The sequence below is a fragment of the Condylura cristata genome, unplaced genomic scaffold (assembly GCF_000260355.1).
Source record: "Condylura cristata isolate star-nosed mole 26May11 unplaced genomic scaffold, ConCri1.0 scaffold00008, whole genome shotgun sequence".
Lineage (NCBI taxonomy): Eukaryota > Metazoa > Chordata > Mammalia > Eulipotyphla > Talpidae > Condylura > Condylura cristata.
Window position 1 is genome coordinate 59,070,729 of NW_004567109.1, and position 14,269 is coordinate 59,084,997.

A 14,269-nucleotide genomic window follows, 5' to 3' on the forward strand; every position below is an offset into this window, starting at 1 on the left:
CTTATATATTTTTATCCATAGTGACTGCACCACTTTATATTCTCACCAGCAGTGGATGAGCTGCCTTCCCTTTATTGAGGTATAATTGCCAAATAAAAATTGCATATAGTTATGTATGTATATTGGTGTATTGTTATACATATGCATTGTGAAATAATTGCCACAATCAAGTTTAACAATCAAGATTCACCTAACTAGCACTTCACATAGTTATCTTTTTTGTGTGTATGACGAGAACAATTACAACCTATACGTTAGCAAATATCAAGAATACAACCTTAAGAATCATCATCATATTGTACTCACATCTTGTGTGTACTAGAAGCTCTGTACCTTTTGACCAATATTTCTCATTTTCCTCTTCCCTCAGTCCCTAGGAACCACTATTCTACTTTCTGTTTCTAATAGTTTGATTATATTAGATGCTACACATAATTAAGATTATGGATTATTTGACCTTTTGTGTCCAGCATACTTCACTTAGCATTATAATCTGCAGGTCCATGCATGTTTTCACACATGGCAGGCCTTCCTTCTTTTTAAAGGCAGAATATTCCATTTTAGAAATATATACCACTTTTTTTTTTAATGCATTCATCCACTGATGGTAATTTAGGTTTTTTGCATACCTTGGGAATTGTGAATAATGTTGCAATGAACATGGCAGGTAGATATTTTTTTAAGATGATGATTTCATTTCCTTTGAAAACATACCCAGAAGTGGAATTGCTGGACCATAGTATAGTTCCACTTTAACTTTTTCAGGAAAGTCCATACTGTTTTCCATAGGGGCTATACTGATTTACGTTCCTGCCAACAGTGCTCAGAGTTTCCTTTTCTCCACTTTCTTACCAACACTTGTGATTTTTCTGTCTTTTTGATAACAGCCACACTCAATGGCTAAAAGAAAAAAAAATATGCGATCATCTCAATAGGTGCAGGAAAAGCATTTGACAAGCCTTAAAATCCATTCACTATAAAAACCCTCCACAAAATAGGTATTGAAGGAATTTACCTTAAACAAACAAACAAAAAAGGCTACGTATTAAAAGCTTACAGTTAATACAACAATCAATGGCAGTGAATGGAAGGCTTTCCCTGTAAGATCCAGTACAACACAAGGAGACCCGCTTTTGTGAGCTCTAAGCAGACACTGGAGGTCCTAACTAGAAAAATTAGATAAGAAAAAGAAATAAAAGATCAGGGCTCCCTAGTGGCATGTGGGTTAAAGTCTTGGCATTATAAAGCTATCATCAACAAATGCAGCACAAGTTCAACCCCCAACCAGGGAGCTGACCCACATGGCTCAGCAGACCTCTCCTGTCTCACCGGCTGCTCCCCTCAGCAGTGTATTTCAGTAGATCTGCCTGTTCTGCTCCCCACTCTGTCTCCGGTGAATCCTCTCACCCCCCACATCTCTGGCCTATACCCCAGCTCTTGTATGTACAAATAAATCTTTTTAAAAAGAAAGAAAACCTCCAAATAAGAAAAAATAAGCTCTGTTTACTGATGACTTAATAATGCATTTTAAAAGACCTAAGGACTCAACAAGAAAACTATGTTGCGACTAATAACAAATCTAGTAAAATTTCATGATACAAGCTCAAAATATAAAAATAGGTCACACTTCTATATACAAACAACAAACTACCCCCAAAAGGATAGTAAGAAAACCTTCTCTTCACACTAGCAACAAAAAGAAAAAAGTTCTGAGGACTCTTAGTGTGAAAGAGCTGTAACAGAATTTTGCGCAGAGAGAAAAAAGAAAGGACATTCTTAATAACACAAAGTTCCACAAAGGCAATCACTCCAGGGAATGCAGTGGGGGTGTTGGTGGTTAAACAAGTCCCACGAAAGACAGCTTCACCCGAATATTCTGCAGTCCCTGTCTCTGTACTGAGGATGAAAGAGCATAGGGTGGAAAACAGTCAGGGCTCGAGAATTGCCATGGGGAGCAATTTCTGCCTCTGACTCACTTGGTGTGGAAGAAGTGTTCTCCATGGAGGGGTCACAGATTTGACCTCACGTATTATTCACATGTCTTCTATACCCCAAGGCTGGCACCAGTTATGGGGATGACCTCAGAGAAGTGCCAAGTTGGACGGGATCGAGAAAGTCACATGGGAAGGACAAAGTACCCCCCCCCGAAGGATCAGACTGGGGGTGGGGGAGCAGACGAAAATGTCCCCCACTCTGCCCCTGACTGAGTTGATACATTTAGAATTTTTTCACTATCTCAATCATTTTCTCAAAGGAATACTCACTTCATCATATTATCGTTCCACTAGTAGAGGACCTCACAAAAGTCCTCTTTGTAATTGCTAATGTGGCTGCTTTCTGTACAGCACATGCCTGGGCAATGGTCTCTTTCAAAGGCTCTTTCTTCATTTTATGATACAGTTTGAGTGGTTTTATTTTGAATGGGACCTGGTCTGACTTGGCTAAATCTAAAGCTTTTGGTTACTGAAATGACAACTTCTCTTTTTATCTACAGTGGAGATCACTGTATTGCCACTCCCCTGATGGGGTGCATCGATCTTTCAGGGGCTTCTTAGTGTTTCATTAGTGGGATGTACCCTATTTCTCTGTTGCTTGACATGAAGTTGCCTCTGGCCCTGGGCCATGCTTAGTACTGCTATAAATATATTTTTAGACATGCATCTTTGTGTATTCATTCAATTATTTCCAGGAGTGCAATGTATTGGGTCTGATTTTGTAGCTACTGTCAACAATAAAAAAGCCATATACTCATGAAAATCTGATTTCTAGTGGACCAGTGGGGCAATCTTGCTGGCTGGGCCCTTCCTGTAGATAATGACAGCGGCGGGCCCTGCCTCTAGGGAGTCTGACTGCCCCTTCTCCCACTTGTGATACTGTCTGGCTTTTGTAACGTCTGACTTTGCAGACTCTGATTTTAATCTTTGCTGATTTGATGAGTTTCAAATGACACCTGATTGAATTTTTCATTTACATCTACTAAATTATTAATGCAATTGAGCTGTTTTTATGTTTTTATTAGCTGTCGATGTGTCTTATTTTTTACTTGCCTATTCATGTTCTTTCCTCCATTTTCTGGGTTATCTGTAAGAGGCCTTTATCCATTTAAAGTTAAAGAAAAAGAACTAAGTCTCCCTGTCCTAAATTAGCCTGCCTAGGACACAAGGCAAGTAACAGTTACCCTGCTTCTGAAGTTGCCTTGAGGTGGAGAAGCTGGTGACTGGGCAAGCGGCTTTCTGTTAATCAAACCTGGATATGGCTTGCACTGAAACAGAAACGTAGACTGATGACAGGTCCTCAGAACAGATCACCTCTACCTCTTGATGTGAGCATTATTTAACAGCCCATGGAAGGCAAGGAGCCCAGGTTTGGATCAAAAGATCCTGGGTTTCAAGTCTGTCTCTGCAAACACCCAGCTGTGTGATCTTGGATAAGTCACTTCCCCTCTCTAAACTTTTCTTTCCTTCATCCCCTCTCCCCTATACTACCTCCAGGTCTTCTCAAGACAAGGGAGCTTGGTGGCACAGCTGGTCTGGCAGCCAGAGTCTCCCCAGAAAGTTGCACTGGAAGATAACAGTTGAATGTATAGTCCAAACTCTGACATTTGCTAGCTCAGGGCCTCAGTATTCCCATCTGCTATTGAGGGTCTTGGGTGCCATGAGGGCTCACAATGAGCAGTGATAGAACAATTCTTCTATTAATAGAAGAAAAAAAAAGTCTGCTGTCACCTCTTGAATTCCTGGTTGGGCTAAACACCTGGATTTGATCCATTCAGTTTGACTTAATTGATTTCATCTTAATTCAGATGACCCATGACCTTACCCTCTTTAATGTGCCAGGCACAAGTTGGGCCAGAGGCTTCAGCATGAGCCAGAATGGGTATGACCCACAGCTAGACCAAGGGAAATGAATAGGATGTTTACTTCTGGAAGCCTAGGAGGTATTTGCTGAAACTTAGGGGTCAGTAAATCTTGAGGGAGGCTTCCTGGAGCAGGAGAGGTCTGGACAGGAGAACAGACAAAATTCAGATGTCCCAGGAAGAGAAATAGTGTGAGCAAAGGCTTGGCAGATAGATGCAACGAGGCAGTCTCGGGGAGGGGAGTGACCACAGAGGCGTGTGAGCCAGCTCTTGGAGGGCTTGGCACAGATGTTGAGGAAACAGGGCTTCCTTCCGGGCAGGAAGAAAGGTTTTGATGTAAGGGTCTTCTGAAGAGAGGATGCTGAGGGCAGTCTGGAGGGAGGCCAGTGAGGAGGTCAGTGGGGATGGAGAGAAGAGGTGGGTCTGACGGGGGTTCCAGAATCCAGACACTGACCTGCTTGTGGTGAGGAAGAGGAAGGTAAGGAGGTGGCTACCAGCTTCCTGCCCCAGCCAGGGCATGGGAGAGCAGCTCTGGAGAGAGCAGAGCTGACGAATTGGGCATCTGTGGAGATTTGGCGGCGATGATGGTCTGCAGCCCCAGAGGATGGATGACACAGCAGATTTGCATGCTCACCATGGTGGCCCGCTTTGGGCCCAGCTGGTGGACGAAACAGACCAACACCACTGCCCGGAGGCTTCTGCACTAGAGGAGGAGAGTGATGATTCAGCAGGAAGTTTAAGGTGCCAGGAAGAAGTAAGCAGGGGCAGGGTGAGGAAGGGGCTGCCAGCTTGGGGGAGGGGTGGCGGATGACACAGGGTGACCGGGAAGATCGCAATGAAAAGAAGTTGTGAGAACCCTGTCCTTCCGCCCCGGTGTCCACCTGCCCATCCATGCCTACAGGCTGTGGTCTCTAAGGGGAGATGCCCTTGGGGGAAGACCCACTGGGACATCCATCCTCTGAGGGGGAGCTATAAGAAGCAGGGGGCCCGGATGTGTTCAGACGTGACTGGAGAAGGGGTACAGAGCAAGGTGATGGCAGCAAAGCTGGCAGCAACCACACTGACCTGCTTTGGGGCATCACCAACAACTACCCCAAAAAAGGCAGGACAACTGTTGTATTGGGATTTTTTTTTTTCTATTTATAAACCAAGTCTTTTTTTCACCTTTATTTCAAAGGCCATGGTGCATTATTCCCCAGGCCCCCAGCACCAGTGTGCTGCCCAGTGCCCTGCCCATGGCCTGGCTGGCCTGTTGCTTGCATCATTTTGAGCAAGTCTGTCCCTGCAGTGAGCAGGCTGGGACACAAAGACAGGAAAAACAGTCTGCACAGAAACATCTACGGCTTTCGGAGACTCAGGCCTAGATTCAATCCCCTGTCCCAACTCTTGTCCACAAGGCTCCTGTTGTTCTCTCTATAAAGTGGGACAAGGGTCCACACCTGTCTGTCTCAGAGGGTGGCTGGGAGTGTCAGTGAGGGACTGGCTGGGAGGTGGCACAGTAGCGTCTTCAGCAACCTCTGAGCCCCCGCCCCTTCCTGGGGCTGATGGTCTGTAGGGTCTGTAGGAGAGACAGACACGAGCCAGGTAAGTGGGGGCCTGGCTCTGTGGACAAACTCACAGGATGCAGTCGTTCAAACCACAGGGAACCGGGACACAAGGCAGACTCAGGGAGCGTTCATTCATCCACACAGGCAGAGTCCCAGATGCACTGGTCCTGGGAAGGAACGCAGGCGATACCGTGAGGTAATTTTAAGAAATCGAAAACTCATGGTTATCAGCCGTTGCCGTTTTTCAGCACAGGCTTCATTACTACGCAAGTGTGGGGGTGCCAACACATCAGGGATGAGTGCCATCGAAAAGACAGCCGTTACTCATGGTTTCCAAGGCGCGGGCGGCATTCCCACATGAGGACACCAGGGCTGGTCTTGAGGCAGAAGGTGCCCGGGGGAAGGGTGGGCAAGAGCCTTCATGACGGGAAGGAAAGGGCACAGCAGAGTAAGCGACTCAGCTGTAGCGGCTACCCCTGGTTGTCTGGTACCTGGTGTGGGTGATTAGGGCCGCAGAGAGCGTGTGTGTGAGGAGACGCGGATGAGGGTGGCCAGTTCGTATGTAAAGCCACCCTCAGTTTATATGTAAAGCCAGGAATTGGCTGGCCTGGTAGGGGCAGTCTCGCCAGCGTCACGATGACAAGGCCCAATATCGAAGCATCAGACACATCCAGATCCTACTCCTGCTTAGCAAGCTGTAAGCGGTGTGGCCAGCGAGGGACCTGCCTTCCCTTGGCTCCATGTCCCCCCTTTACAAAGGGAGTGATGTGCCTTTCCCCAGGGTCTGTATGTGATGTGTGGAGTCCCAGAAGAGGCCTGGTCCGTGGCTGGCTGGTTCTGCCCCTTCCCTTTCCTAGTGTTCTGCCTCACACGGGGAACTGGGTGGTAGGGGTTTTGACCTAGCCAGTGTCCTTTCTGAAGGTTCTCCTGCTCGCAGCCACAGCTCTGGGCCTGTGGACAGTGTCCCTGACTCCTTCGCTCTGACTGCAACACTGAGTCCCTTTAGGTCCTTCACCTACTTTTGTGGCTTTTGTGAGCTGTGTGGCCCAGGGAGAGCCTCCAGGGAAAGCCAGCCATAAATTCCTGAGCACTGGCTGTGAGCTGGGCTTCCACAGGCACTTCATCCTTGACTTCATTTCCCTAAAGCTGTGTGGTCAGCACTGTGCCCTGCATTTTACAAGGGAGGAACTGTGGCTCAAAGTGAAGGACTTGCTCATGCTCACCTAGAAAGCTGGGACCATTGGGGCTTGTGTGTCTGGCTGCATAGGTTGTAGACTGCACAGAGGTGCCCGGATGCAGGGACCAGCAGGACCAAAGGCCAGCCCTTGACTGCTTGTGCTGTGGGCTGCCTGCTGGTCAGGAGAAGGGACACTTTACTACAGCGTTAGGCACAGGTCCGACCTCCCCTCTGCTTCTCTTCTAGGTGGTAAGAGCACGGAGGAGAGTAATCCCAGCCTCTTCTGGCGAGGCCTCTCCTTCTTCTCAGCATTGGAGGCGTCTGTCTAGGGTAGGCTAGAGACAGAGGTTGCCTCAAGGACACAGAGGCAACCTCTATGTTTCGGCCTATGGGTCCACTCTGGCCTCCTATCCCCTGTTTCAGGTAGGGTATAAGAGTGATGTCTACACATACTCACCACACACACAGCAGACACACATGTCCACAGACAGTAGACACACACATAAACACACATGACCCGGTCCCGTGGCTAGGGCCGGTCTCCCTCAGCTTGATTTCCCCAACTTTATGGCCTGAACTTCCCCAGCGTCTGCCTCTGCCATATCCCTGGCAGGATGCCAGGGGTGGGTGTGTACTAGGTGGGGGTGAGGATGGGAGATTTCTCTGTGTGTGGGTGGCACAAGTCTGATGCCAAGTCATTGGCAGGTGAGCAGTGTGTGTGCTGAGCGCAAGTGTGTGTGTTGTTCTCCTGTGGCCGGGTGTGGTGTGGCGGTCGGTGGGAGTGTCAGTTGTGAGTGGGCTGTGTGCACACGGCAGGTCCCAGGAGCTCACAGTAGGGGAGGGTGGGGAGGACATGCTGATGGCAGCCTGCCAGGCCCCTGGAGTGATTTCCTCCCCAGGAATCAAGTCCCAGTCTTTTGGTCCAGTTTATTTCCAATTGCTAAGATGGGGCCAAGATTCAAGGCTGGCGTGATCCTCAGGTTCTGGAGGTTTCCGGTAACACAGAACAATAGGGACGCTTTCCTCTAGGCCCCCTGGAGAGGAATGTGTCAGGTGATGGGGCCCTCTGCACTTGGGGAAGGGGTCAGATCCACGGGTGTCATTTCTCAGTCAGGCCCCTTGTAGCAAGGAGTGGGGAGAGTCTCAGGACTCAGTCAGGAACCTAGGAAAGGGGAGACTGCTAGGCCTGGCAGGGCAAGTGGGGGAGCTGAACAGGAGCTGTGGCTTTGGTTAAGGGAATGAACGCACTCTGCTCCTTATATAAAGTGGTGAGACTATTGTGGAAATCTGGGAGCCTCTTAAAGTTTGGAAACTTTTTAAATAATTCAACAGAGATACCATATGCTCCTGAATTTCCACTCCTAGGTATATACCCAGGAGAAAGAAAATCAAACTTATATCTGAATGTTCATAGCTGCAAGCTGTGATATTTATAATAGACAGACATAGAAAGAACCCAAATATCTACCAAATGAAGGACAGATACATAAAAGGTGGTCTGACCATGCAATGGAATGTTATACAGCCATAAAAAGGAAAGAAGTCCTGAAAACATGATGCTGAATGCAAGAAATCAGTGACAAAGGCCATGTGGATAATTACATTTCTATGAAGTATCCAGACTAAACAAATCTATAGAGATAGAAAGTAGATTGGTAGTTAGGGGTAGAAGTATAGAGGGCTGGGGAGTAATATTTAAGGAATGCAGGTTTCTTTCTGGAGTTCTGAAAGTATTCTAAATTGAAAATGGCACTGGTTACTTGGTATAATGTACACATTTTAAATGGTGCATTTGATGGTATGTAGATTCAGTTTTAATAAAACCATTTTATAAATTCTGTGGTGGGAAGGTGAATATGATTCTATATATGTGACAAAAAGAATGGACATGCATTTGCTTGCCTAAGCATTGACTATCTCTGGAAACGTCACCACTGCTGCTAGTGATGGCTGCTCTGGGGAGAGGCAGTGTGCAGAACAGAGAGGGGGGCCTGCTCCCCGCTGTAAAGCACAAGTTTTCACACTGTGGTATCTCTTTGTTGAGTTATTTCTTTCATGGTAGAAACAGACAGTGGCTTCTCCCTATAGCACCCCACCCCCTTGGGCTGGTCAGGCCCTCTGTAAGGAAGACTTCAGAGGGAACCGTGTGAAGTTCCCTGTGGTATCAGGCATTGCTCCCTGCCTGACCGCATGAGCTCATGGGAGAAGTTCTGTCCAAGAGGGCAGGTCAAGAAGTCCTTCCACTGGGCCTGAAATAGATTTCCTGTTAAAAAACCTAGCAAAGCAACTATTTTTGGCTGTCTGGCCTATCAGAGGAGGTCCCAGAGCCGGCCAGGGTACCATACCCAAGCCCTGAGTTGGCCACTTGGGACTCATAAGAGCACCAACCCATCCCAGCTCCAAATAGCCACCTGGGCCCTAGGATGGATTTCAGAGGGTTCCCCTTATATGCCAGAAGCCTGACTTATTTGCACACCAAGGGCAAGAGTCTAAAGCATGCAATTCTAGAGCCATACTTACTGCCAAGCACTACGTTAGAGGCTCCATGTCTCCCCCAACATTTTAGTCTGGCAGAGATTCTCATCCTCTAACAGGTAGGAAAATGGAAGCTTAGAGTGACACACCAAAACTCCCACATCTCGAGCTAGGACCCTAGAGTACCTCAAACATACCTGTATCCTCCTCAAACATCTGAAGAGTCAGAAAGAACATTCTACCCCAGTATTCTAAACAGGATTCCTGAAAGTAATTGTGATGGGGGTCTGGGGGGAATGCAGGGTGTTTTTGAACCAATTATTGTGGCCAGAGGCCTTAAGGTAATAAAGTTTGGTCTTCTATCAAGTATTGGGGATTTGAAGGGCTGGGTTGGTTATTGAATGCAAACTCGGAAAGGGACTGTGTACAGATATGGTGAATGGGTAATGATGAGGCCCCCGACTCCAACCGTAATCTTCTTTGTGAATTACTAAAAGACATGATTCTGAAACCACTGCCCTGAATAAAATTATTTCTGTTTCCCCATCTGGAAAAGAGATGAACAGTGACACAGGTGCTCACTCAGCACGTTTACTCCAGGATAAAGGTGCTGAGTGAGCACCTTTATATCGAGGGTCATTATTGACTTTTAGTTAGTCACATCATGGTTTGTGACACTGTGTTACTCAGCTGGATTTATTGATACTTAAATGCTTGCCTTTGTCTTCTACAACCTGGTCTGAGCCCCTCACCCTCTCCAATCCCCATTTGGGATCCTCTTGAGACTTTTGCCCCAAGCCCCTTGGCCTAATTTCTCACTCCTGGTTCCTGCTCCCTGACCACCACTTCAACCATTATCACCGGAGGGGAAGAAAAAGTCCCCCCTGCCTAGCTTGTATTGTTAAGGGGAAGGATGTCCTAAAAGAACTCTGCAGAGTCTTGTGGACTCCACCCTCACTCCAGCTTTCTGGATTCCACCCCTTACTTCAGTGATTGGAAAACTACAACTTCCAACAGTGCCTAGGAGAGAAGAGCGAGGATCTAAGGGCGGAGCTAAACAGGCATTCTGGGACTTTGGGGGATGAAAATAGTAAGCGGTTTTCCAACTGACTAAGGAGAGGTAACGGTTCTCTCTCTCTGGAGCAACTGCTCTCTGCCCCTGTGACTGGGACTAGCAGCATTAGCATTAGCTTGGGACTTAGAGCTCCACGTTAGCCCCTCTGGTAAAGTATTGCAGCTACTTTGTATCCCTCTCTCTTTCCCTGGGTTATTTCCTTTTCCTTTCCCCTTCTTGGGGTAAATAAACCCATTACCCTTTCTGTGTGTGCCTGCAGAAAATTACACTTTGAGCGGGCGGGTGAGGCCCCACAGACAGGCAGCCCAAGTCCACTCTAGGCTACCCTGTAACAGGATCATGGGCTCATCTTGGGCCCTGAATATAGTCAGTATCCCTAAGAAGAAACAGGAGCTGCTGGGACGACTGGGGAATGGCCTTTGAAGGGCCAATCATCAAATACCTGCTCCATACTCGTCCAAGGCTCTGTGCTCTTGGCTATCTGAGCCTCCATTCCTCCATCTGTGAAGTGAGGGCACAGATACCTGTGAAGTGAAGGTCTATGGGGTACTGGTGGTGATGGCGTATGGAATCTGTGCTCACTGTCCATTCTTCTTTGCCTGGCCTTTGGAGATGCTGGGCCGATGTTCCACTCTCCTCACCTCCCTTGTCCCTCTGGCTTTCCTCACCAGGATGTCCCTCATCCCAGTCACCCCTCACTTAGGTCCAACACCCCTGTTCAGAGGCCAGGCTGCCCCTGTCAACCAACTTGTTCCACACAGAGGGTCTGCTCCCAGTCCAGGCAACTGGCTCAGGAGCTGGTCTACCCTGTGGGGAACACAGACTGCCTGCCGCCAGTTCCCTGGAGAACACAAGGAAAGAGCTGGGGTGAGGGAGAGGCGCAGGCCGGCCTGGCCCTGTGGACTGAGTCCCCAGTCAGGGAGGGTTTCTATGAGTTGCTCTCTGCTGCTCTTGAAAGTAACCACGTGTGTATCTTGTGGGCCTCATACTGAAAATGCTGAGGATAAACCCTCATAAACCTGTCCAGGGTCTGCTAGAAAAATGCTGAAAATCAGAGGAACGTGGTGATGGCCAGTCTCATAATCTCTACCTCCCTGTCCTTCCTCCTTCTGGTTCTTATTCTCCTTGTTTGTTTCTGCTTCTATGAATCTGTCACTGTTCTGTTTTCTCTGAACATCTCCTTCTCTGTCTGTCTGTCCATCCCTCCCATTTCTTCCTTCCTCAGCTTTTTCTCCCCACTATTAAGCCTTGTGAGAGGCCCCAACCTACCAAACGCCCACAGAGCACATATTTTAATGCAGCTTCACAGTCTTCCAGAAAAACAGATGCAGCATCTACGAAATTCTTCCTGCTCCCTGGAACAGGCAATTAAAGAGAGGTTTGGGTGAGGGGAGAGAGCCGGGCGGGGCGGCCTGAGGAGGGGCTGGAGGGAAAGCAGGAAAGAAAGCCCACTTGTCTTGGTTAAGGTTGGGTGTGTGCTGGGTTAGCACTGCAACGCCTCTCTCTCCTGGTTGTCTGTTTGGGGAGGGTGCCCTGAGTGACAGTGGCCCTGTGAGCAAAGCCTGGCGTTGAAGAGGCAATCAGAGGACAGACAGCAATCCTGTACTGCCAGAGCTGTGCTGTGGGAAAGTGCAGGAGCAGGAGGGAGCCCTGTGTCCAAATCTGCTCCTGCCACGTGAGCCCATGTGAATTTGGGCCGCTTCCATCTACTCACTGCTGCTTTGGGTCATTCCCTGACCCCTTCATCCAGTCATTCACCAAGCACGTTTTGAGGCCTCAGGATGTTGAGGACAGGGAGTTTGTGGTAGAACCAGGGGTTGTAATTGCAGAAAATGAGGGAATGTGAACAGGGTTAACTGGAGGACCCCTAGCATGATGAGGGCCCACTGAGGTAGCCTGAGGTGGCAGAGGGTCTCCAAGAAGGCCAGAAAGATCGCCCAGGACCCAGCATCAAAGATGTCACCGTAAAATGGGCTCAGTCTTGCTACCTACACGTTCAGATGCCAACCTGGGCAGGCAGAGGGTGTAGGTCATCGGTAGGCGAGGCAGTGAGGACTGGCACAACATTGAAGTTTTTGTGCCCATCAGAAGAGTATACCCACACTCACCATGTGGGGCTGAGGGCTCAGAGTTGCCGGTTTGTTCGATTTTTCATGAGAAGACAAAAGAGAAGTCATCTGTATCCTTAGCACCAGAAAAAAGATGATGCCTGTCTGTCAACTGGATCTATGCCACTCCTGCAATCACACTGGAGCTTGATTTGTCATGTTGGCTGACCAATGAGCCCATTCTCAGACCACCAAAGCCTCTCCTTGGCTGTCCACTCCTTCCAGACACCCCCACTGCTCTTCATGGTCCCAGAGTGCAGGAAACTGGCACACTGGTCATTGACCTTCCCCAAATGCAGATGTTTTTAGTTTTGTGGACACTTGAGAGAGCAGAGACCCCCAGTCAGGTGTTTCCTCCATGTGTCTAAGGCAGGGAGTTTTTTTGAGTTCCTTGCCTTCCTAACATTTTATCAACTCATCTTTTGAGATTTGAGTTTACTATTCAACTGCAGGGGGATGGGAAGAATGAAAAGTGCCTCAGAATTCGGACTGGAAGGACTCAAGGACACATGCTATCTTACCGAGGAGAAATAGTAGGCACACAGAATGGGAAACATCTCCTAGAAGTAGCAGATCTCTTAATGGATAGATTTCCAAGGACACATAAATTAGAGCAATGATTGAAGAGTGAGTTAAGAAACAAATGACTAAGTTGGAGAACCAATGGAGCCAGGAATAAAGTCTATTCACAAAAAGTACATCTAGTGTCTTATGCATTTGCTGTGGCTAGGTCTCAGGATTAATGTTGAGCTTCCTAGTAGCCAGCTTGAAAAGGGAAATATGGTCAGTTGCACACACAATGATCACAAAATTCATTGAAATCATTGCATATCACAGTGATGATGACATGTGAATAAACCAAATACCAAGGATAATTATAATAATGGGTGTTCCCTATTCATCCTATAACTATACCATGGAGGCACTATTATTAGCCTCACTACTAAGAAAGAAAAGTTCACAATACCTTGAACAAGAATAGGCGTACAGGCCACCTGGATTCAGAGGCTGGACTATAATTCACCTTGTTATTCTTAAAATTAAAAAGAATCTCTCCAAGAGTTCTTACACGTGTGAATACTGTGTAATAACCAGCATTCTTGCAGTAGGTACAGAAGGAATTTCATGTTTTAGCTCATCCCTCCACATATTTTGGCTTTCCTGCCAACATGTATTTCAAGTCTGCAGCCCGAGTCCCTATGTGAGTCTCCATTCCCAACTGGCTGCCATCTGGCTGCCTCCAAGATAGATTGGAAACTATCTGGAAAGGAAGGTGGGCAATCTGTCTTTTTAGCTATCCTTGCTCGATACTGCTTCTCTCACTGAGCTTTGGCTAAATATTGCCTCCCTCATTCAACAAAATTATTTCAAGTTGCATGCTGCTGAGCATGGTTCTAAGCTGCAACCCCCACCCCCAACCATGAACAGAGCAAACAAGTCCTTCACCCCATGAAGCTTACAGTGTCAAAGAAGAGAGAGGTATAAGAACACAAAGAAAACATATCTTCACATAATATGACAGGCCTATGAAGGAAGCTATAATGAAGAGTACATAATTTTAGTTAGGGTGGGCAATGCAATTCCCCTTGGAGGAAATATTATTTAAACTGAAAACTAAACAATGAAAAGGAATTGACCAGGCAAAGAAGAGAAACAAAACCCTCCAGACCAAGGGAATATCATGAACAAAGGCCTTAAGTGGGGGAAATAGCTTACAGGTTCAAGGCATTACAAGTTGAATGAATTGCTAGAATGTGATCAGTGAAGGGGGTAGAGGTGAGAGATGAAATTGGAGAAGTACTGTTACTACTTCATATTCTTATATATGAAGGTCAGAGTAAGGAGGGGTTTTTTATATATAATATAATAGTTCATTTTTACATCATTTTGTGCCTGTTTCCATCTCAGGTGTAATCCCCGTGGGCTTTCCATCAACAAATCACGTGTGTGCCATCACCAGTGCACATCCCTCTCCCCCCATTTTTGACCCCACTCCCCATTCTACCCCCGTAACTTGTAGCTGGAATACAG